Here is a 9,130-nt window from a genome sequence, read left to right as displayed (position 1 = left end):
GAGAGCATTATTTATTTGTTCTGACACAGTGCTTTCAGTGTTGTGTCCTGGCTAATGGCTAGGAAGGTAATGAGACCCTCCCAGCCTAATTGGTCAGATAAGACTTTTCTCTGTGTGCTTAAATAAAGCAATTAGTGAAGCGCTTCTATCCAACATGCCTTTTTTTGTCCTTTTTAAAAACTAATTTACTGTTATTGGAAACTTTTTGTACAATAAAGCACTCATGCAGATTAAACAGCATCCTGCAATCCTAGTATTAATTTGAACGAGGGGTCTCTGGTTTCTTCGGTGCATCTGGGGGATGGGAGGGGTTGTTGGGCCCATGGCTGTTTTGCACCTGAGGTGTCTGCCTCAGCGTCCGAAGGTGCACCCATCTGTCTGGTGGACACCTGCAGAGGAGCCAGTCTCTTTGCTGTCTAGTAGACAAAAAGGCAGATAGTTATTTTTCTTAGGAAAATGTGTGCTGTACACGCATACCAAGAACGACTTGGTACGTGTGCCTTGCTGAGAAGTCATTCTTACACACAGGCCCTGGGAGACCGGAGCTTCTAAGTTCCAGGCTTGCTCCAGTGTGTGCAGGGACAGCCAGACGCCTGGCCGCTGAGCAGAGAGCTGGGGGCTCGGGCCCGGCTGGCCCTCGGGTGTGGCTGGCAGTGTGGTCTTGGGGTGCTTCCTCCTGAGTGTCCAGGAGACTGGAACAGGCTGGGTGTAGGCTTCCCTCGCTGACCGGTGGGCCTCCTTGGAGAACTCTGATCATCACCCACGGAGTAACCCAGAGCTCTCCCTGTCCGTCCGTCGCAGCTGTGCCCCCGCGGACCACTCACCTGGCCAAGCGCCGTAGTCTCTGCGTTTGGAAGCCTGTCGTGTGTGGGCTTCCACGTGTGGGCTCCCACGTGCGGGCTCCCTTTCGATCGTGGGGTCAGAGCGTGGGGCCACGTGGGGAGACTTGGCGCCTGTGGCGACACAGAAGGGACAGCCATTGGTTCTCGTGGGGAGGTTTCGGACAGCACTTGGTGCGGAGTCTCTGTGAGTTATGCCTCCCTCTCTGCTGAGGCTCAGGCGGACGGGGCCATGGATACGAGCTGCGTGTTGGAACTGAGCGCTGTGCCCGCGTGTCAACGTGGGCCTCGAACTGTCCATTGTGTGCTCACCCTTAGTGACCAGATTTTCTCTCTCCAAGTCCCCTCGACCACCCAGCTGCCACTTCCCTCGTCGCCTGGCGTTTTTGTGTAGTTTTGTTTTGAATTCGAGGGTAAACAACCCCCTTCAAAGGGGTGGGTATCAGAGCAAACCCACAGCGGCTCAGGTCTGGGACTCCGAGCCGCTGGCTGCAGCCGTGGGCTCTGCGAGCTGCGCCCGAGTCCACGCCGCCCGTGATGCCATCCTGCCAGTCTGCGGCGGAGGCTCCTCACAACGCAGAACATCCCAGAGCCAGACGGCGGAGCGCTGTGCCCGTTACCTGGCCAGTGGAGGCCACAGGAAACAGTCACCCGTCCAGTCGTCCTCAGCGCTCCGGACTGTCCCGAACGCCCAGGGCAATTGCGCGGGCAAGCACTTGAGCTGTCGTCCGGGTGAAACGGACTATTTCACGGCGACTCACTGGCACAGCGTGCATCGAAACCAGGCTTCGTTGGAATACGCCACCGGGCTTAGCGTGTTCTGCTTGTCAACTCTTATTCTAGAAACCACCCAAATTCCACCATTATAATCACCATTTCTCTCTTTTCATACAAGATGTCGTGATGGAGGCAGAGGGGCCCCGGTTTGCATCCTGCGGTCTGTTTCTCGGGGAGAGCCAAGGGAATCGGATGTTCTCTTACCGTGGCGTTCTGACCCGGCGCCGTAACGGGCTCCATTTCCATCAACCCTGGGTAAAGAGCACTGCCCCCCGAACCTCCCCCTTTGTCAGATGGGGAGCTGGAGACCCCCAGGAGGGCTGGCCCGGGTCACACGGCCAGGATAACCCCAGGCTGGGGCGAGAATCTTCCCTCCCTCATTTCTAGACCAGGGCTGCTCTCGCCATCTTAATTGTTCATTTCTTTGCAAAAAAATTACTTGTTCAAGAAAGATTCAGTGGTCAAGGCGTGATTTAGTAAAAGCCTCCTCAAGGGTCTCTTTCCCCGTCACAAGGAGGAGACGTGACCGAGGCTGAGAGGTTTGCAGGCGGGCGTGTGATTACGCCCGGCTCAGTGTTTCGTGTCGCCAGCGTGGAGAGGGTGCTGCTGATGACTAAGCTGCCACTGACGGAGGGAAGGAGCCTGCAGTGACGCGGCTGTGTGCCCACGTGGGCTTTTGTGCTGGTTGAGAAAAGGTATATCTTATGCGTAAAACGCCCACCAGGATGGATCGTGTCATTTTAACATTGTAAATATTAAAAAAAAAAAAAAAATAGGCTTGAACAAAACTGAGTTTACAGTTGCCTGAGAACACGGCCCTTCGTTCCCACACTGTGCAACGGCTAGAAATTGATCTTTTTTTTGAATCCAATTAAGCCTCAGGGTTGGTTATCCATTTAAAAGGTCGGCCGAGTTAAACAATGACAGTACCTTCCGTTCATGCTCATAATTAAATGTACAGGGAACGTGAGCACGTACACCAGGCCTCGTGCAGGTGTAGTCATGCGCTTTGCATCACGAGCTGCTGAGAGTCCCCAGCAACAGTGCAGGCACACCAGCTGCTCAGATCGCAGACCCTGATCTGATAAGTCCCCGAGCTGGCTGCCGCCCCCGTCGCTCCGCCCCCTGAGTTTCCCCGGTCCACATTGGGGAGCTCTGTTCCCGACAGACGACTGTACCCCCTTCGCCTTCCATCCTCCATTCCCTGTGACCCCAAGAGTATTGAGAAATGGATAGTAGCTCCTCATTTAAAGAAGAAAGAGGGGAGTCAGGCATACATGCTTCTTGTGCTGCTGAGTTCATAATGTAACAGTCCTGTTCCAATAGAGCCCTTTCTGCGTGCTAAGAAAAAGACTTCAACTTGTCTTTCTGTGGTCCCATAGGTAACATGTAAGTGTCGCCGAATCTAGGAAGATCTTAGGAGAAAGGGGGACCTGGTTGGAGTACCCTTTTTACTCGGTTACATAGGGTTATACTGTCCCTCACGTTGTATAAATCATTGAAAAGGGATAAGTGGTCTTATTTCCAATCTAGCATTTTAACATGCAGCGTAAGATACATAAGCCCCCCCCCCCCCATTTCAGTACCTTCCATTCGTCACTGTGAACCAGCCGTCAATATAGAACCTTCCAGATTTAGTGAGGGGGGAAAATTACATTTCCTTCTCGTGGCTCTTAGAAAAACGAACAAATCTGGTTTGTTTTTCCCTCCCCCACCGGGTTCTCACACTGCTCAGCCACCAAAACCCTTTTAGTTTCTAAAAAGATCCGCATTTAGACACTCTGGATAGAGGTGTTGGTAGATGGAGGTGTTGTTTGACCCAAGGTGCTTCTGGGGAAAATGTGACTCAGGCCTTTGAAGATTGAATCACTGCCACGCACCAGAGAGACATCCAGTTTAAAGGGCCCTGTGCATGAAGAGCTTCCAAAGGAGAGTTCTCTCCGTCAGAACGCACGTTTGCCCTGCGTCTTGCTGTACATCTCCATGTTCCTATGCTGACTCCGTTTCGAGGAATGTGGGCCCATTTGGTCTGTTAATGATTTCTCTTTTCCTTCCTGCAGCTCCCCCATCCCCCCGCCCCCAGCCCCAGGCTCCAGGTCTCCAATATGCCCTTGAAAACTTTTGCAACTACCAAAAGAGTAATTTTTCTGGTGTTCAGAAGTAAATAGAAATTCGGTTTCCGAGACACGGGGGTTACTGCTACCTGACACCGTGCCCTTCCTGGGAGAATAACGTAGCCGCTAGAAGGGCGAGGGGCCCCCGAGAGCGGCTGGTCCGGCCTCCTCGTTCATCAAGATGCCCTGAGACCTGTTGAAAAGGAAGGCCTGGTGGTGGAGCAGTGGCCCCGAGTGCAGCTCTGTTGGCACATCCTCCCCCGTGATGACAGAGGGTAGCAGCCTCGGGCTTTAGATGACGTCACATGATGTGCTTTGGAAGCAAAGTGCAGAGGACTCCACGCAAGATGCTGTCTTTGGTGTCAGATGCGTGAATATATAAGATCTTGGTGTTTCAAACACCAGGGAAGATAAACCAAAAACTGATAAAAATGTGTCCCTGTGGAAGGATGAGCGCGTGGGGAAGGAGTGGGAGGCACGGGAGGCTCCCGTAAGCTCTCGTTACAGTCCTGACCGTGGCAGTGCCGTGTGTATTCAGAAGATGGAAATGTGGAAGAAAGAGACACAAAACCTTACACTGAATCCAGACAGAAGAAATGCAGAATGAGACGTGCCCCAGAGAGAGACCACGCACCCCCCCCCCCATGTGTTTAATATATCAGTGGAATACATCCTAAGGACAGAAGAAGACCAAGAAATCTGGAACTTGATATAATAGGGTTGTTGTCGGGAGTGGAGGCTGTCCGGCAAGCGTAGGAAAGGACCAGTAGTGTCCCTAGGAGGGTGATCAGGAACCAAGGTTCTCACTGTGGGAGATGGAGGCACAGATCCGGGGTGCTGGCAGGTGAGGAGGAGTGTGCTGGGGTGTGAATAGGAGGAATCGGTGTGACCTTGTGAGATTCAAGAAAACAAATGATACTCCTAGCCTCTGCAAGAATCAGAAACAGACACTCGGGCACAGTGAGCACACCTCCAGCCAAACCCGGGTTTCTTAACACCTGTTCCCCCGACTCCCAGGACAGGTTTCTTAGAGGAATGGCTAACTTGAGAGTTGGCGCAAGGAAGGGACACAGTGAGCTTGGGGATGATCTTATTGTTCCAGAAAGGGCGAAAATACTCAGAAAACGGATAGGAATGTGAAGAAGGCAGGAGCCAGCCTGATGGGCTCGCTGGCCTTGGTGGGGACACCAGGAGCGGCCACAGTGCATCACGGGGAAGGGCGGCGGCCCGGCGTGCATCCGTCACGGTCGCCGGGGCCCTTGTCTGCTTCAGCACTCTGCTCTTGGCGCCTTGAAAATCCTTGAAGAGCAGCTGGTGCACCTTCAGCTCTGCACTGAGCCACGTGCATCGCGTAGCCAGTCCGGGGAGAGGGGCGGCGGGGGGTCTTCTGTACTTAGGATACCGGGTGCTGCATGGAGCAGGGAGGCGACGGCTAGGTCACCACTGCAGCCAGGGCTGATTCCGGCAGACACCTCATCGCGCACACGAGCCACCGAGGCAAAGGTTGCTGGGAAACAGAACATCTGCGGGGTCTCAGTGTCACGCGGCACATTGTAAAGAGGAAGCTGATCTCAGTTCTATCAGGAAGGGGGATTTACATCTCTACCATGGAAACCGAGTAACTGGCCTTGGCCAGGGACGGGAGCGGCGGAGGTTATGTGGCTTCTGACTCGGTGCCGTGGGAAACGACGTGTCGCCAAAAACATTCACCCCGAATCTGACCATCAGGAGGCAGCCAGGCGAGTCCAGACTGGGACCTTCAGGGAGACGGGGCAGCATCAAGAAAGACAAAGGCAGGGACTGTTCTGGATTCAAGGGGACGACCGGGCGGAATGCCTGGTTCTTACTTGGATTCTGATTTTAAGAAAAAAAGCCATGAAGGCCATTTTGGGGACAATTAAAGCAATTCCAGTGTGGACTGTATATTAGATAAAAGCATCGCTTCAATGACAAATTTCCATGGACACGATCAGGATGTTAGTGTGACTTGGGGGTTGGGGGGGTGTCCCTTGCTCCTAAGAAAGACACGGAGGTGTTTAGGGTTAAATGTATGCAACCCACTTTAAATGGTACAGAAGAAAAAAATACATGTCTGTGTCTGAATATAGGTAAAGGGTATTGTTTGTACTTGTTTTTCAACTTTTCCATAAGGTAATGCATTTTTCAAAACAGTTTCTAGAGAAATGTGATTTTCATGGCGATCAGTTCATTTTTCAATCCTTCAGGGAACCCCGAGCGCAAATCTAGGTGGCACGTCTCGGAATATTTATTTTTGTTTTTTTATTTGAGAGAGAGGAAGACAGAGAGAGACAGAGACAGTCAAGTGAGAGAGAAACATTAATCGTTGCCTCCTACACGTGCCCTGACCAGGAATCGAACCCGCCACCCTTAGGTGTATGGGGATGACACTCCAGCCAGCTGGGCCAGGGCCACATCAGACGATGTTTACAAAGTGTGACTGAGGCGCTCGCTGATGTCCAGGCCCTGGGGTGTGGCGAGGGGAGGCGGCATTCTGGGAGGTGGGGGTCCCTTCTAGGCCAGCTGCGCAGGGGCGTCGGGCCCATGGCCTCGGGAATCGGCGGGATTCTCAGCCCGGTGGGGTCCTGCCTGGGCTTCACGTCCGTCCTGCTGAGGCACGCCTCTGGCTTCTAGTGACCCACAGGGTCAAGCCCACACGCCGGCCAGCGGACACAGCGAGTCCAGCAACCAGCATGCAGGCTCCGGAGGTGGTGAGCACGCTGGAACGCACCGTGCCCTTTGGTACTCTGGGCTCTGGCTGAATGAGTTCCTTGTCAGGGATCAGCCTGGCTGGCACAGGACTCACCCTCAAGACCCAGCTCCAGTGTCTTCTGCACTCTCTCCTGGTGACTGGATTGCGGGACTTGACTACTGTATGTGCCCCCCACCCTTGTGTGTGTACACACACACACACACACACACACACACACATTGTTGTATCCCCAAAGCCTGACCCAGCCTGGAGCGCTTCAGAATTGATGCTCAATAAATCTATGTTGAACGAATGAATGAAAACACCAGAAAGATAAAGCAAGTGCTCGGGGTGGGGGTGGGGGGGTCCGTGTTTCCGTCTCATACAAGGTGTGATGGAATCTGGGATCGAGCATCGTGGGACGGGTGGGGTCTAAGCAGGAGTTGGGGGGTTTGGTACAGGTGAGCTCAGCATACAAGGAACAGCGCATAGACCCGGGAGCCGCCTCGCATGATGTGGTTTCAGAAATATGTCTAGAATGTGAACTGTACCCCCAAAGCTTCCTAATAAGTCCTGGGAACTCTATTCTGATTTCTTCCAGAAGTTTTTAGTGTTTTCCTCGACTCCTAAATTAAGTCTGAATACCCAGTTGAGTTTGGAAGGAGTCTCAAGTCACCAAAAACCTAAGTTACTTCTTGGATTGCGTTAAAGATCTGGTAAGTTATTTTTCATTTTCATTTCTTAAAGAAAATGTAATCGAGGTGAGTTTTTCACTGATGGTGAAACGCATACAAACCTGAGGGTTAAGAGCTTCACAAACACGTAGCTGAGCGGAGAGCTGCGTCTCACGCAGTGTGGAGTCTGACGCACAGTGGGAAACGCCCTTTCCCGGAGGATCCGTACCTGTCACCGCTGCATCTGCAAGCGGCCAGGCATCTGAAGAGGAGTAATTCCTCACCGTTCTGTTTAGTTTGCATTTCTTCAATTCAGGGGTAGCTTAAACCCAGGCTCGGCAACTCTGCTTCTAACGAGCACATACTGTGTTCTCTGCTTTGTATGGAATAAGCGTTCAATAAATATGGCTGCATCGAATCATCTCGTTTGTCCTGTCTTGGGACCATCACCACCAACCGTTTCTTTCCCCCTCCAGCTCCCTGTACACAGAAAGGCTGGATTTGGCTTTCTGAAAGGCTTCTTGGATCCTTCCAGTTTGCAAAAGTCGATGGAGTGAGTCAGACTCCCCAGCCCACCACCGCCACCCATTCCTCCCGTCTCTGTTCTTACACTGGCTTCAGAGCCCCGTGACACCCTGGGTCTGCGCTTTCTGGCCGCGTCTCTCCTCACCTGGGTGCCTCCCCATCTTGTTTGCCTGTGCACGTCCTGTTTCATCCACCCAGCACGACTTACCTCCCTCACCCTCGGGGCGATCCCCCGCTGCCTCGGCCCCTGCCAGAACGCCCTTCGCTTGTCTGCACTGTTTGCAAACAAGAAAAGGGATAGATCTTCATAGTGCTCTTCATACCCTTTACAAATGTGTGAAAACATTCAGCCGCTGGAAAATCTTTTGAAGAAAATAAGATCCAATTAGCACCGACTTTTATGTGGGGAAAGCTGAGGGTTTCGAAGGAATTCATTGCACTCATTCAAGAACCGTGTCCTGAGCACCTGCTCTGTGCCAGGCGCTGGAGGAGAGCAGACGGACCTGCCTGCAGAAGCTGAAGTCGGGGTTTCCGAGGACTCAGAGACGAGGGGACGGCAGGGGAGGTGAAGTGTGGCCCGCGGCTGGGTTGCAAGTCTCAGAGGGAGATGAGTTAGGACAGGGGCTGAGAGCCCCCGATGCCACCCTAGGGAGTTGGCTTTGCTATTTTAAAGGTTGCTCATGAAGAGGAAACTCGGAAGAGGAGTGATTCTTGGAAGTACCTGGAGGTTAACAGGGATGCGGACCAAAGGCCCTTGAGTATCGGGCCACGGGCAGGATGGGGTAACATTTTTATTTTTAAATGACTCTTGGGTATAGTCTCCACAATGGGGACATCAATCCCCAAACCGTGTATCTGACCCACAGCAGGAGCCAGACCCCCACCAACGGCACACCCACCGTCCACCGGGTGCTGTCTTGTAAACCACCCACTGACTGCCCCCTTCTCCTGTCCCTTCCTCTCCCCCCAAGCCTGGCCAGAGGCTGCAGCTTGCCCAGACCTGCCAGATGACTCTCCCTGCAAAGGGGCGGGCTGGGGGAGGGCGCCCCACTCACCAAGGCAAGGCCTGGATGTATGATTCGCCACCCCAGAAACTGCAATCTGGGTGGACGCCCATGTCCCGGACACCTGTCACTTCCGGGACATGCCTGGCCAACAGCAAGGGGCTGAGCAGTGTCGAGGAACCCATTAAGTGAGGAGAACTGGACTCGACACTGTCCAGCATGCCAGGCAGTGGGCCCTCACACAACTGGGAGCTGGCACGGGTCCAAAAGTTACTGTGCCAAGCTAAACCGGAGTCACAGGCCGGCGTGGGAAGGGCAGGCCTGCCAGCGGGGGTCCCCCAGGCCCCCCACTGGGTCCTCAGAGACCCCTGTGGGCCGGCCTCACGTTGGAGCTGGGCCCGCTCAGGGCTCATGTACCCTGGACGGTGGGAAGTGCTGGGGCGGAGCTGATGTTGCGCCTGAGCCTGCTCGGGCCGCGGAGGTCAAG

Source organism: Molossus molossus, unplaced genomic scaffold (assembly GCF_014108415.1).
Source record: "Molossus molossus isolate mMolMol1 unplaced genomic scaffold, mMolMol1.p scaffold_m16_p_6, whole genome shotgun sequence".
Lineage (NCBI taxonomy): Eukaryota > Metazoa > Chordata > Mammalia > Chiroptera > Molossidae > Molossus > Molossus molossus.
The sequence above is the reverse complement of the archived record's forward strand: the minus strand, read 5'-3'. Positions refer to the sequence as shown.